The sequence below is a fragment of the Choloepus didactylus genome, chromosome 14 (assembly GCF_015220235.1).
Source record: "Choloepus didactylus isolate mChoDid1 chromosome 14, mChoDid1.pri, whole genome shotgun sequence".
NCBI lineage: Eukaryota > Metazoa > Chordata > Mammalia > Pilosa > Megalonychidae > Choloepus > Choloepus didactylus.
In genome coordinates, this window is record NC_051320.1 from 59,587,033 (window position 1) to 59,600,962 (window position 13,930).

General features: G+C 36.4%; 1 protein-coding gene across 36 annotated transcripts in view; it reads left to right on the plus strand.

The window, feature by feature from the left end:
- The window catches only part of RIMS2 (regulating synaptic membrane exocytosis 2), a 731,813-nt gene that overhangs the window by 110,644 nt on the left and 607,239 nt on the right, over positions 1-13,930 (plus strand). The gene's annotated exons all lie outside the window — the stretch shown is intronic.

A 13,930-nucleotide genomic window follows, 5' to 3' on the forward strand; every position in this document is an offset into this window, starting at 1 on the left:
GATTAGTAAGTGTCTTGGAGTAGGTCATTCAGTTCTATTCTGTTTGGGGTTCACTGTGTTTCTTGGATCTATAATTTTATGTCTTTCAAAAGAGATGGGAAATTTTCAGTGATTGTTTCCTCCATTGTTTCTGCTCCTTTTCCTTTCTCTTCTTCTAGGATACCCATGACATCTATATTCATGTGTTTTGTATTGTCATTCAATTCCCTGAGACCCTGCTCATAGTTTTCCATACTTCTCCCTATCTTTTCCTTGTGTGTAGGTCCTCTAGTTCACTAATCCTTTCTTCTGCCTCATCAAATCTAGTAAATCTCCATTGTGTTTTTCCTCTCTTCTGTTGTGCCTTTCATTCCCAAAAGTTCTGCCATTTGTTTTTTCAGACTCACAAGTTCTTCCTTATATTTGACCCTGTGTCTTCTTTATATCCTTCAGCTCTTTTGCCAAAGCTTCCCTCAACTTGTTGATTTGTTTTTTTAATTAATTTACCATGTTTGTTTGAACATCTTTTATTACTTGTTTCAAGTTCTGTATCTTGTTTGAAGTTTTGGTTTGTTCCTTTCACTGAGCCATGTCTTCATTTTTCCTAGTGTGAATCATAATTTTTTGTTGGTGTCTAGGCATCTGGTTTCCTTGATTAGTTTATTCTAGAGGTAGTTTTCACTCTTTTACCTTGGGTGTTTTTGTTGGGTGACTTTGTTCTCTATCTGTTCTTTAGCATTCAGTTCAAGTTATTCTAGACCTCTAACACAGCTTCTGTTTGATCGAATTTTTTAGCTCTCATTATTCTGGTTCTTGCCCTGCCTATTTGTCTCTCTCACCAGCCAGTTGTCAGATTAGCTCTGCCCCCCAGACTCCCCCCTCAAACCAGGTGCCCACAGCAGCCTTCCTCTTGGGGGTGAGCACTGGGCACCACTGCAAGTTCTCTCCATGTGGGTAAAACAAGCCTTCTTGCTCCCAGTGGTGCCCTGTTTTCACTTCCCAAGAAGCTCTGGGTTTATTTTAGAACACTGTTTTAACTGTTTGGTTGTCTGTATTTCTCAACTTAAACAGTGCCAGGTTCCTGTGTAGAGGGTGTAGACCAGCTCCGGTGGGACTGGGATAAGTTCTGGAGATGTTCTGAGAAGTCCTAAAATTCCCTTGCACTTTCTGGCTGCCCAGCAGATAGTGCTGTTTGATGACTTACTCCTTTTCAGAAGGTGTTGACCTTCTGGATTGGAGGCTGTGCCTGATTAGGCAAAGCTGAATTACCTCTTGGAGCCCAGCTGAGACTATCCAGGCAGGGCTGAATTACCTCTTGGAGCCCCGCTGATTCTGGCTGGGTGGGGATGAAGTTGTGGGGTTTCTGCACCCTCACTTTGGTGGGCAAAGTCTGAGTTAGTGTGAGGCTGTAGTCCTCCACTCTGCCTGCTGCAGAGAATTGCCCCAGCTGCCACCATTTTTCTTCTCTCCCAGGTAAGTATCATACCATTGGCTACTATGTTCAAGAGTAGGGGGAGGGCTTTCTGACCCGGGGCTGGAAACAGCCCACATTTTCTAAGACTTTTCATCCCTTACTGATCTGGACCTTGAAATATACTCCTCTACCCACCCCCCCATCTCCATATTATAGGGATCTGTCTCACTGTTGGGAGTGATTTTATAGTCTGTGTCCCTGCTGGGAGGTGAGAGGAATCCTAACTGCTGGTTCTGTGTTCCTTCTATGCTGCACGAGACTGAGTGAGGGGGAAAGGAGAGGACCCATTAGCACAGAATGGAGTTCTCTTACCTGATATCTCTCTTCTTCAGTTTGTCATATGTAGGGTCCTTCTCACATCCATACCCTCCTCCAGAATTCCGAACAAGTCAGGGTTATCTCATATTGTTTATTCATTGTTTATCAGATATCCTTTAGATCTTTCTGTGTACTTTCCTTCATCTCCTTGAGCATTTTAAAGATCATTTTTTAAAGGCTTTGTTTGCTATATTCTTGTCCACATTCTTGTCTCCTTCACTGGTGTTTTTTGTATTTTTATTCTCTTCGTTTGAATGGGCTATTGTTTCCTGTTTCTTTGTTTCTCTTGGACTTTTGTTTTGTTTTGCACATTGTGTATTTTTAAATTTTTAAATGGTAACTCTGGGATGTCTATTTCTTGGTTTTGTAACCAGTTGGTGATAAGACAGAGATTTTCTTGAGCTTCAGCCTTCCTATTGGGAATGTCTGCCCTGTGCAGATGCAAAGTGCAGGGTTTTCCCTGTCTTTCTAGGCCTCTGTCTTGTCTTGGCCTTTGGTTTGTTAATGGTTTTGGAATTCTTTTATTTACAGGTGCTTGGTTGTCCCTTTTGTTCCCCAGGAGGCAGACCTCCCTCTCCTATGTATTTTAAGCTGGCAGGCCTTTGTCCCAGACCGTCCACTTCTATAGTTTTTTAGACTCCTTTCATTGTCTCATACTGCTTTTGCTTGGAGGGCAAATTCTGGAGGATGGTCATCCTGGAGATGATTTTCCCCACTCAGTCTTTACTAGCCAAAAGAGTGTCAGGGACCCACAAATTCAGTGCAGACCAGCTGCACCAAAAGCTTCTACAGCTCTCCAAAGTTCAGTTTTCCTGGCCTGTCCAGTAAATGCAGTCTTTCAGCTAACTGTCCCCTGTAGTCCTGAGGAAGCCCTGTGTCTTTAAATCTCCACCATCTCTGCCTTGGTTGGGAAGGGTGAAGCAATAACTCCAACAGCCTTTGTCAGGGATGGTGTTGTCCAGGGTAGGTTGAAACAATAAATGCCCTCAGAGCCAGGAGCCAGTGATCTGAATTCAGTAATCAAAAGGTGTGATCAGTTACTGGCCATGCCCCATCCTTGTTCTTGGGGAAGAGGATTTTAAATTCCTCTCTGTTACCAATAGCTAGCCAGGGATTGGATCCCTTGGCATTCTGCCATGAGAGGAGGACTGGGTTCTGGTAGCTGCAATACAGAGAGAGAGAGAGAGCAATTTACAGTTCTTTCCTGTAATTTATCAGTGCTGTCCTCCTGCTATTTCCTGGATGCTGTACAGTATTCTTCTGGCCTCTGGAGTTTCAAAATAGTTTTTTTCAGGCAGATCCTGCCTGTTTTATAGTTATTTTGGTGGAGGGACTGGTCTTAGAGCTCTGTAATCCACCATCTTTCCTGGAAGTCCTCTATAAAATGTTTTTTGAGAACTTTTATTCTTTTAATTGTACCTTGAGTATATTCCAGTTTATCAATAACTCTTTTAAAAATTTGATGTCCATAACGTGACAGTTTTCATATGATATAGTGAGCCCAGAAGAAAGTGTCATTTTCTTCTTTGTTTTAAATGCCATGTTTCCATTCATTTCCATAAGATCATACTAGCCCTTTCAGTAAAAGTATCACTCCATCAATTTGTTTAGACTGTACTATAAATTAAATCCCCCATGCATTTCCATAATATGCTGCTAAGCGAGGTTTCCCATGTATTCCATGCTTTTGTTTAAATTTTATTCTGTAATCATTATTTCCTATTCTTCCAGCTCACTAACTCTAGTACTTTTCCTACTCCAACAATTTTATGATTTCATAGCCATATCAATCATTGACATTTTCAGAATTCTTTTACCATGCTTATGTCCTCACTTCCCTCTTTACCCAGTTTAGATTCCATCTTTTAACATGGTAACCACTCCCTTGCAAACTTTAATTGTTTCCTCTACCCCTCCTTCCTTTTCAACAGGCAAAATCCCAACACTGGTCAGATCTGACTGACTGTCCTCTTATTTTGTATAGGCAATCTCCAGCCAAATCTATCTGAAGAAAGTCATACAGCTAAGCTTGTATTCACTTAATATTTATGACCACACATTTATGTCCTTTATGACATCAAGACATCCCTTATACCCCCTAATAATTCACTTTTTCACTTTCTGTGATGCCTGCATTATACTTTCCCTCTTCTCAAATCTCTTGATCTCTTTTCTTCCTTTCAGATATCACCCTCATATTATCTAGAGAAAACAATTGCAGATGAAAATGGAAGACGTTCCTACTCCCATCTAAGGCCATCCCCTTCACTTGTGCCAGGAATCCCTTCCCTTCTCCCTTTCCAGGAGACTTTGCCCTTGCAGTTATCCTTTCTCTTACCTGCATCACTCTGCCTTAATATTGCCCCATGGTTAAAAGAAAATCCTTTGGTCCTTCCTGTTACTACCCCCTTTCTCTAATCTTTACAGTACTATTTCTTGCAAGGGTTATCAATACTCATTATTTCCACTTTCTCATCCTCCAGTCTCTCCTCTGCCCTCCAGTCAGGCTTTCATTCCCATCACACCATTAACTCCTATCAAAGTCACATTTTACTAAGGCCAGTGGTCAATTTTTCTTCCTTAATTTATTGAACTTTTTGATGCCATTTGACACAATGGCTACTTGCTTTGCTTGACTACCTTTTTAGGCTTCCATGATACTTTCTTGACTATATTTTTTCCCTTTTTAGGTTCTTCTCGGCAGTCTCTGTTGTCTTTTCATTTTCTAAGTGAATCAATCTAATTCCATACACTAAAATGCCACTTACATTCTGTTTAATCTGAAATTGGCATCCCTAGGCCTGATCTCTTGTGGGAACTTAAAATTTATATATTCAATTGCTTATTTGGCATCTTGATTAGATATCTAAAGTGATGTATCAAACAGGCTTTGCCCACTTCAATCTGCCTCTATTCCCAGTGTTTTCCCATCTTAGAAATGGCACTGGAATTTACCCGGTTGCGTAGACCCCTAAGCTAGGAATTCCTGATTTCTGTCTTTTCCTCATGTTAATTTAGTTAAGGATATTAGTTATAAAATACAGTATGAATCCTAACACCTTTCCACTGATAGTGCAATAGTGTAATCCCTTGTTATCTTTCAGTAGTCTATTGCAATAGCCCCTTTACAGGTCTTCTGGACTCTTTTGCACTTTTCTCCCTAGCCCATTTTCCCTTTTGCAGTCAGATGTTTCTAAAGTGTAAATAAGATTATGTCAGTTCTCTGTTTAAAGCCAATGGCTTTCCATTGCTCATGGGAAAAAAATCCAAACACCTTAATGTGGCCTAAAGTCCCTAAATAATCTGACCTTTACCCATCCCTTCGATTTCACTTGCTTTCTCCACTATTTACTTGTTTACTATGCACCAGTCACATTGGTCTTATTTCCACCCTGTTAACATAATAAACTCATTCCTCCTGACTGGTAAACTCTTGCCCCCAGTATTTGCATGGTATTACTCTCATCATTCATTTATGAACTGTACTCTTATCTTCTAAGGGAAGCCTTTCCTGACAACCTAAGCTCCACAAACTGAGTGATTCTCTCTTGTATTACCTTACTGCTTTTTCTTGACATCTTAAGTAAAATAAATTGCTTTATTTATTTGCTAATTTGTTTATCATTTGTCTCTTCCAATTAGAATGGATGCTTCTTGAGACCATGGTTCTATCTGTCTTAAACTTTACCCCTAATCTCTTAGAATTGAGCACTTAATGGGTGCCTAGTAAATATTTGTCACCTGACTGATTGTCTGACTGAAGCTCCTAGAGGATACATAAGTTTAGTCTTAGACTCTCTTCATGCCTCTACTCAGAGACCAGGAACTCTTTGAAATATCGTGCGTTGGGAAGAGTAAGAGAAAAAGGATTTTCTCAGCATTTGCTTTCTAGGCCTACCAGAGGGCATCACTCTCCTCTTGGGAGGGTTTTGATCTGAGTGCTATATTCTGTGTACTCTGTCTAGTGTACATTTTCTGTTTCTCCCTAATTTCTTGGCCAGCTGCAGTTTATGAGGAAGCTTTTGACACTTTCTTTGCCGTTTTCCATGAACGAATTGGCAATTCATTTATATTCCTCTGTGAAGTGTCTGTTCAAATCTTGTTCCCATTTTTGTATTGGGTTGTTTGTTTTTTACCATTGAGTTTTAAGAGTTCCCTTCATATATTCTGGATATGAATTTATTAACAGATATTTGTTTTCCAAGTATTTTCTCCCAGTCTGTGGCTTGACTTTTGATGTTTTGATGGAAATGAAGCTTAAAACTTTGATGAAATTGAATTTACCACTTTTTGAATTTTGTGATTATTTTTTCTGTGTCCTGTGTAAGAAACCTTTATCTATCTCCAAATTGCAAAGATATTCTATATTTTCTTTTAAACTTTCATAGTTTAGCTTTTATATTTAGATCTATAATCCATCTTGAATTAATCATTTTGCATGGTGTGAGGTGGGGGTGGAGGTTCATTTTTTTTCCCCATATGGCTATCCAATTTTTCCAGTATTATTTGTTGAAACAGCTCTTTTCCTCATTGGAATGCTTTTGCATTTTTGTAAAAAATCAAATTGTCATTAAGTTTGATCTACTTTGGGGCTCTATATTCTGTTCCATTGATCTGGTTGTCTATCTTTAAGGCAGTACCACACTGTCTTGATTATTATGGATTTGGAGTAAGTATTGAAGACAGGAAGGGTAAACCCTTCAGATTTTTTTTCTCTCTCTCAAGACTGGCTTGAGTATTCTCTGTCTTTGCACTTCCACATAAAGTTAAAAGTCAGCCAATCAATTTTACAAAAAATCTTGGTAGGATTATGATTGGGATTGCATTGAATCTGTAGATAAACTTGGGAAGTATAGACCTTTAACAATATTATGTCTTCCAATTAATGAATTCTATGTATCTCCTCATTTATTTAGATCTTCTTAGAGAGTCTTAGGAAATGTTACCAACTTCATGTTGTATAATGAGATGTATGGTATAATGGGAGCAGACAATGTTATTACTAGAGCTCAACTCAAAGGAGGCTATTTTGATAAACTGGTTTATATTAGAAACCCTTATTTACCAGTATAACATTTTCACAGTTCCCTTTCTTTTCATGCACTACTTTCTCCTTCCAAATGCTGCCATCCTTAATTTATCATAAAAACCTTTATACCATCACAAGAGATAAGCACATGGTCAGGATCACTAGGAGTAATGATTCTACAAACAAAATTTTCTCCCATTATGAGATGTTTATTATTGATAGTTCTGTTTTCTAATCTCATTTACATCTTGTAATATCTTAGCATTTTGCAGTGTGGAGCATCTATCCTAATGCATTGAAAAATCATTCAGGCAAATACAACTGTTCATGGCATCTTGCACTGAGTGTCACCTAGATCTAAATATATTTTTCCCTAATTTCCAGCAACAGTAGATAAGACAAACATCCCAAAGTATACAAATCCTGTATATGAAATAGAGCAGTGATTCTCAAAGTATGGTCCACAGATCACTGTGATGTGAAAAGTTTTCATAATAATGCCTAAGATTTTATTTGCCCTTTTTTTTTTTTTCCACCCTTGTTGACTTTTGTACATGGTGCAGAAGCAATAGTGGGGAAAACACAAGAAGCAAAGCATTGGCATCCAACTTTACTAGTAATTTTATTTGTCACCATCCAGTGCTTGCAGAAAAAAAGTCAAGTCAAGTTCACTTAAGGTCCTTCGTGAATCAGAAAAAATTATTAATTTTATTAAATCTTGACCTTTGAATGCACATCATTTTAATATTCTGTGTGAAGAAATGGGAAGTATACACAAATCACTCGTGCTTCATAGTGAAGATTAGCTGTCTCAAGGAAAAGCACTTGTGCAGTTATTTGAATTGAGAGCTGAACTAGAAGGTTTTTTCATATAACATCATTTTCATTTGAAAGAATGACTATAAAGCAAACTATGGCTATTCAGACTTAGGTATTTGGCAGACATTTTCTTGAAAATGAAAGAAGTGACCTTGTCATAAAGGAAAAAACTGGCAGTATTTGTTGCCAATGATAAAATTTGAGCTATCAAGCAAAAATTAGAATTTTTGAAAACTTGTGTTCACCACCATGCATATGACAGGTTGCTCAATGTTTGAAGACTTTTCTCATGAGATCAGTGGAGATATTAATGATATGAGTGTTGATATTGTATGATGCAATATGTCAGCATTTGGAAGATCTGAAGAATTCCTTCCAAGTGACAAGTGCATGATCCTAAAAAATTGTGCATGGGTAAAAAAGATCCATTCAAAGTGCGAGATGAATGAAAAGATTTTAATATAACAAAATAGAAAAAGTTGGTTGGTATGATTTCAGTTTTCACATTGCAGTGAACCTTTATGAAACAACCACCTGCCGAGTTTCATTGTAGTGTCAAAGTAGGATATCTTCAATTGCCTGAACAGGCTATTAAATATTCTTTCCTTTTCCAACTAAATATCTATGTGGATCCAGATTTTCTTCATTTACATAAGCCAAAACAATATATCACAACAGACTGAATACAGAAGCAGATAAGAGAGTCCAGCTGCCTTTAAGCCTGACCTTAAGAAGTTCTGCGAAAATGTAAAACAAAGTGTTTTATTTTCCTAGGCTGCTCATAGGAAATACAATACAATGGGTTGGCTTAAACAATGGGAATTTAGTAGCTTCCAGTTCTGAGGCGAAAAGAAAGTCTGTATCAAGTATTCATCAAGGTGATGCTTTCTTCCTGAAGACTGGTGTTCTGGGGCTGGCTGCCAGCGATCCTTAGTCCTTAGTTTGTCCTGTGGCAAGGCACATGGTGGTGTCTCCTGGTCTCTCCCTTCTTTTTTCCAGGTTCCATTGATTTCAGCTTCCAGCTGCTTCTCTTTGGCTTTCTGTCTTTCTGAATTTCATTCTCTTATGAAGGACTCCAGTAATAGGATTAAGATACATCCTGATTGAGATGGGCCACACCTTAACCGTAGTAACCTCATCAAAAGGTCCTACTTACAATGGGTTCACACCCATAGAAATGGATTACATTGAAGAACATGTTTTTCTGGGGTACATACAGCTTCAAACCACCACACAAATGTCATCCTTTTCACTAAAGTTTTTAGAAAATATAGCTGTTTTTTATGTAGACATATGTTATTTTTTTATGTAAACATATGATGGATTTATTATTAATAATAAATAATCTAAAATTTAATTTTAATTTTAGTATGGTAAATAACAATAGATATATAAACAAAGTTCATTGGGACTCAATAATTTTTAATAGTGTAAAGGTGTTCTAAGACAAAAATTTGAGAACTCATGAAATAGAGGAAAGTCAAAGATCTTAGATGTACTTATAGTCTCATATAAAAGGGAATGTAGGTTGTAACTGGGAGATTTGTTCATAGATATAGAAAGAGAGGATTTTAGTAAATGTTAAAAGTTCCTAACCTTAAGAACAAAGAGAAAGAAAATATAGACAAAAGTAGGTTAGAGATATTTCCTGCCTTCAAATCCTCCAGCATTTCAGATGCATTTCTAAGTTGCCTAATCTTTTAAAACTTACCTCAGCTTTTTTCACCTGGCTGATGCCATCCCTGTAAGATATGGGGGGAAGTCCAAGAAACATGGGACAGTTCAGTGAGATTTGAGCACAAAACAGGTCATAATTTTTTATTCTGAGGCAGGTTTCTACTGTTAATGGTTGTTCATATTCTCTTTATTTCTTTTTTAAGTTGTGGTTAGATTATGTTTTATGAGTAAATGACCATGCTATATAAATAATAAATGAAGACAGCATATGCTTCTGTAGAATTTAGTGTTGTAATAAATAAAATTATAAAAGTATTACATATATATGCCTAATTGTGGAAGTGGTTTATATACACAGTTACAGTAATATTTATTCTTTCTAAATGTCAAAATTTTGAAGGTGTCCTCTTCTCCCTTTATTCTTAAGTGTTTATTTGAATGATGATATCAGCAGATTTTCAATAATGTATTTCCAATAGGCACATATGCCAGTTTATGCATATTTCATGACACACACTAAAAGGTAAAAAGTTCTGCATCTGATTTACCATGCTTATATCACAATTTCCAGAAATACCATTTCTTATCCCTTATCCCTTCACATTTAGATTCATGAGCCAGAAGAAAGTTTAATAATGGATTCTGAAGCCTTTGTATCTGAGTCTTGCTGGGAGAAGTTAGGATAAAAATTAAGGTTTAGAAAGGACTAGTCTTATGCTCAATCAGGGTGGGAAGGGGTCGGGGCTAGGAAAAGGTTCTAAGGGAGAGATCCAGGTAGTCATTTGGATTTGTGCTTAATCATGGTGAACTTCAAATTTAGGAACTACAATTAGAAGAAGGTGTAATTTTCTGTGCTTAGCAGTTGGAAATGTCAGTTCTTTCTTCCTTGGGTTGCAGTGGAGCATCTCAATGGAAAAAGATACTGAAGATGGTCCCCGCAAACCTTAGTTCTTTACACCAACCCTCCAAATAGGAAGAAATGAGGACTTGCTCCTTTCCCACCGCATCCCCTCAGAAAATCTTGTCTTTTTTTCACTATTATATAGGTGAACAATGGGAGGTTTTCGTTTTGCTTTGGGTAATCTATTCTCCTACTGATAGGTCATTTTCGGTATTTCTCTCTTAAAAGTGCTGCAGTGAACATGCTTGCACATTCTTGGATTGTATAATATTTGCATCTTTAACTCCTTTAGAATTTTCTAAATGGATCTTCTGAAATTTATCTTTTAATTAAACATTTTCATATATTTTTTCTTTTACAAGAAAGCTTTTATGTCCCACTTAAATAATAAGTCAATTGAATAGGAACAAATCCTAAATTTCATAATTGTTCAGGATATTATTGTGTATATAAATTTTATTATATGAAATATTTAATCATCTAAATTGGCTTTGTTTACATGTTGTTAAATTGCTCGGTACTGAAATTTTACTGTGAATAATACTTTGCCAATTAATTTAGGTCATCATCAGTTAAGATCATAGCAAATACCATATGGGCCTTTTTATTTTCTTTTGTGTTACATTTGCTTAATGAGAAACTGGTTTGAATAGGTTTTGTTTGGTAAAGTGGCAAATCATCTCTGCTCATAAATGTAAATGTCTGATTAATTCCGATGAATTTAAATTTCTATTCAGTTTAATTTAAACTTTAATTTCTTATATGAGTGTTCTCTAAAAACTTAAAAAAAAAAGCAGAAAAGCAAAAAAACCCATCGTTTTTCACAGACACGTTTTTGTCAAATGGTGCTTACTTAGTATTCTTTGCAATAATTTGACCTCTTTTATTGATCTAATTTAACAATGAATAAATTTATTGATCTCTAATTTATTGATCTCTTCTGGAATTTTTTATTAGTAAAGAATAAGAAAAAGATAAATAAAAACAAAGCTTCCATGTATTATGAATCTAATCTATTTGCCCACTGAAATGACAGTCATTTTAGTAGCATAGTTGTATGCTATATATGTTAAAGAAACCAGAAGAGTATTTGGAGCTGCAAAGAATAATAAAACAATGTGGCAGAAATTAAATTTGATTCTAAATTCTGGTAGTGGAAAATTATCAAACAGATAAACAACACATGTTTGTTTACTCTGTTGAGCATTCTAATAAAAGTAGGTCAAAATTAATGGTAGGAAAGCAGTGCTAATTAATAGAGCATAATATCCAAAGACTACATTTCCTTTAATTTCAGTGAGTTTTAACTGTATATAAAGTTTTTGTTCTCTGATAGCTTGAGAGAACACACGATAGCATAGTTACATGCTTTTCTGCTCTCGTGCGTGAGGCAGCCAGATGCCATCAACCTGTTTTCCTTCCTGGCATGGCACATTATTTTCTGTTGGCCTTGTTTCCTCTTGTATTCCTCTTTCTGCTTCCCCTTCTGGCTTTGGCGCCATTTAGCCTCCTGCTTCAGGTTCTACTTGTTTTCCTGGCTCTAGCTGCGTTTATCTTCTATTCTCTGCTTCCTTTTTTGTCACAGAAGGTTCCTTACCTCCTGCCTCTCTGTCTACTTAATGTTCATTTCCTCTTCTCTGCTAAACACTCATGCTTCCCTTCTGGCCATAGTAAACCTCATTCTTCTGATTTACACTCCTTTGCATCTGCTTTCAGAGACCACTCCTTTTTGTTGTCATCATCTTTAGAAACATGCATACAAATAACTGGGAAGGGTGGGCCTGAACTAAATAAGATTTATGTAGAAGCCTTTGCATTCTATCACAACCTTTGCATGGGCCCTAAAACAACATTATTTTGAGGTGCCTGGCTCAGATTTACAGAACTTAACTTGGCAAAGCCACTGTGGAAATTGGAATTCTAAAGCAATTCAGTAGCGTATGGGCATTTGAAGGTCTGTTTTCATTCGTTTGCGCTAAGCTATATCTGCAAGTGACTAGACTAAGAGGAATGCATTGAAAGATGCCCAGCTATTTAAATCCTTACTTATTTTCTTATTCATAATTTTACAAAAATTGATTTCATTGAGCTAATGATTTTCTTTGTCAGGAAAATATGCTGTAGGAGATTGTGTTCTACGTTAGGGCCAGAAATTTGACTGACTCAAGTGGCAACAAGTTGCCAACAAACTGAGAATATATAGTGTTAGAAACAAAACCTTACCCCTGTGCTCTATTCTGGTACTAGGGCATTATTTGTCACCTGCCTGATTGGGGAATATTCTTAAAATTATGATAAAACATGTTTTTCACAAGTAACTCCTGTTCTCAAAATCCAGACCAAGAGCATTTCTTCCATACTTTGTAGTACAGAATTCTGTGGTTTCAATTAAATACTTGTTCCAAAACTAGAAAAGAGATAGAATGTCTTTTAAAGAAAAGTCCTGTCTTTGCTTCCAGTTTTATGGTATACTTCTATGCAGAAATTGGATGACCAAATCAGGATCATTATTTTTCACATTAAATTATTATCTGTACTATCAATATATCTGGTAGCTAAAACATACTGATTCTTTCAATATGAATACCTTCTCCTAGCCACCTCAGCCTTGACTATTTGGTTCTATTTTTTCCAAAAGCTAGGGAAAGACAGCTGATATGCAAGAGTTGTTACAAAGGCATATTGAAACTCTTTTTCTCTTTCTCTCTTCCTTTTCTTTATTTTCTTCTTATGAAGAACAGTAACTACCAATTGTTGAGCACTTAATATGCAAGCCAGGATTTTTCTCTCTGTATTATCTAATTTTATTCAAATAACAACTCTGTGAAATAGATACTGTTTTAAATCCCCATTTTTGTAAATGAGGAAACTCAAGGTAATACAGGTAGATTGTGGTGAAGCCAAGATACAAAGCTACAAAGCTAGCCTGTCTGATTCTAGAATTTGTTAAATCACAGTGCTTATGGCATCTCCCTTTTTTTCTCCAGAGTTTCCAAAATCAATCCTTACAATAAGAGAAATCGCCTTCTGACTAAACTATATATCTAAGTATGGCTGTCTACCTCCTATAAAAATATTCAGTATTATGTTCTTAATAATTGAGAGGTCCCACAAAATTAATAGCTCTGGATGATGTATTTCTACATGGTTTGGGAGCATGTTGAGTGTATTGTTTAATATCATCTTCACTATTCCTTATATGAAGACTCTTGTAACACATTCAAAACAGAGATTGCAAATTTTTGCTCTACTGGTGAACTAGCAATTTTTGGAGGACTATGTATCTCATCACATTACTTTTTTTTCTATTCGATTACTAATTATCTCTTGTCTTTTATTTGCATTTATACCTTTTTCTCTTACTGTCTAATAGCTACCATAATAAAGCTAACGCTTATCATATGCTAAGCACTTTTCATGCATTGTCTCACTTAATTCCCAAAACCTCAGGTATTACCCCTGTTTTTAAGATGGTGAATTCCCTGTGTCTTAGAGAAGTCAAGCAATTTGCCTTCTAAATTCAAGTAACTAGAATTTAGGTCTGTTTGATTTCAAGTCCTATGTTTTTGACACAACACTGTCCTACTTATCATATATTAATTTATTCCATACAACTACAGTACAGGAAAGCATTATTACCTCCATTTGAAAGAGGAAACAGTTAAATTTCTTGCCCAAGTTCTCACAGCTAGAAAGTGTTGGAGGTAAGCTTCCTTCTTGGGATTGACTCCAA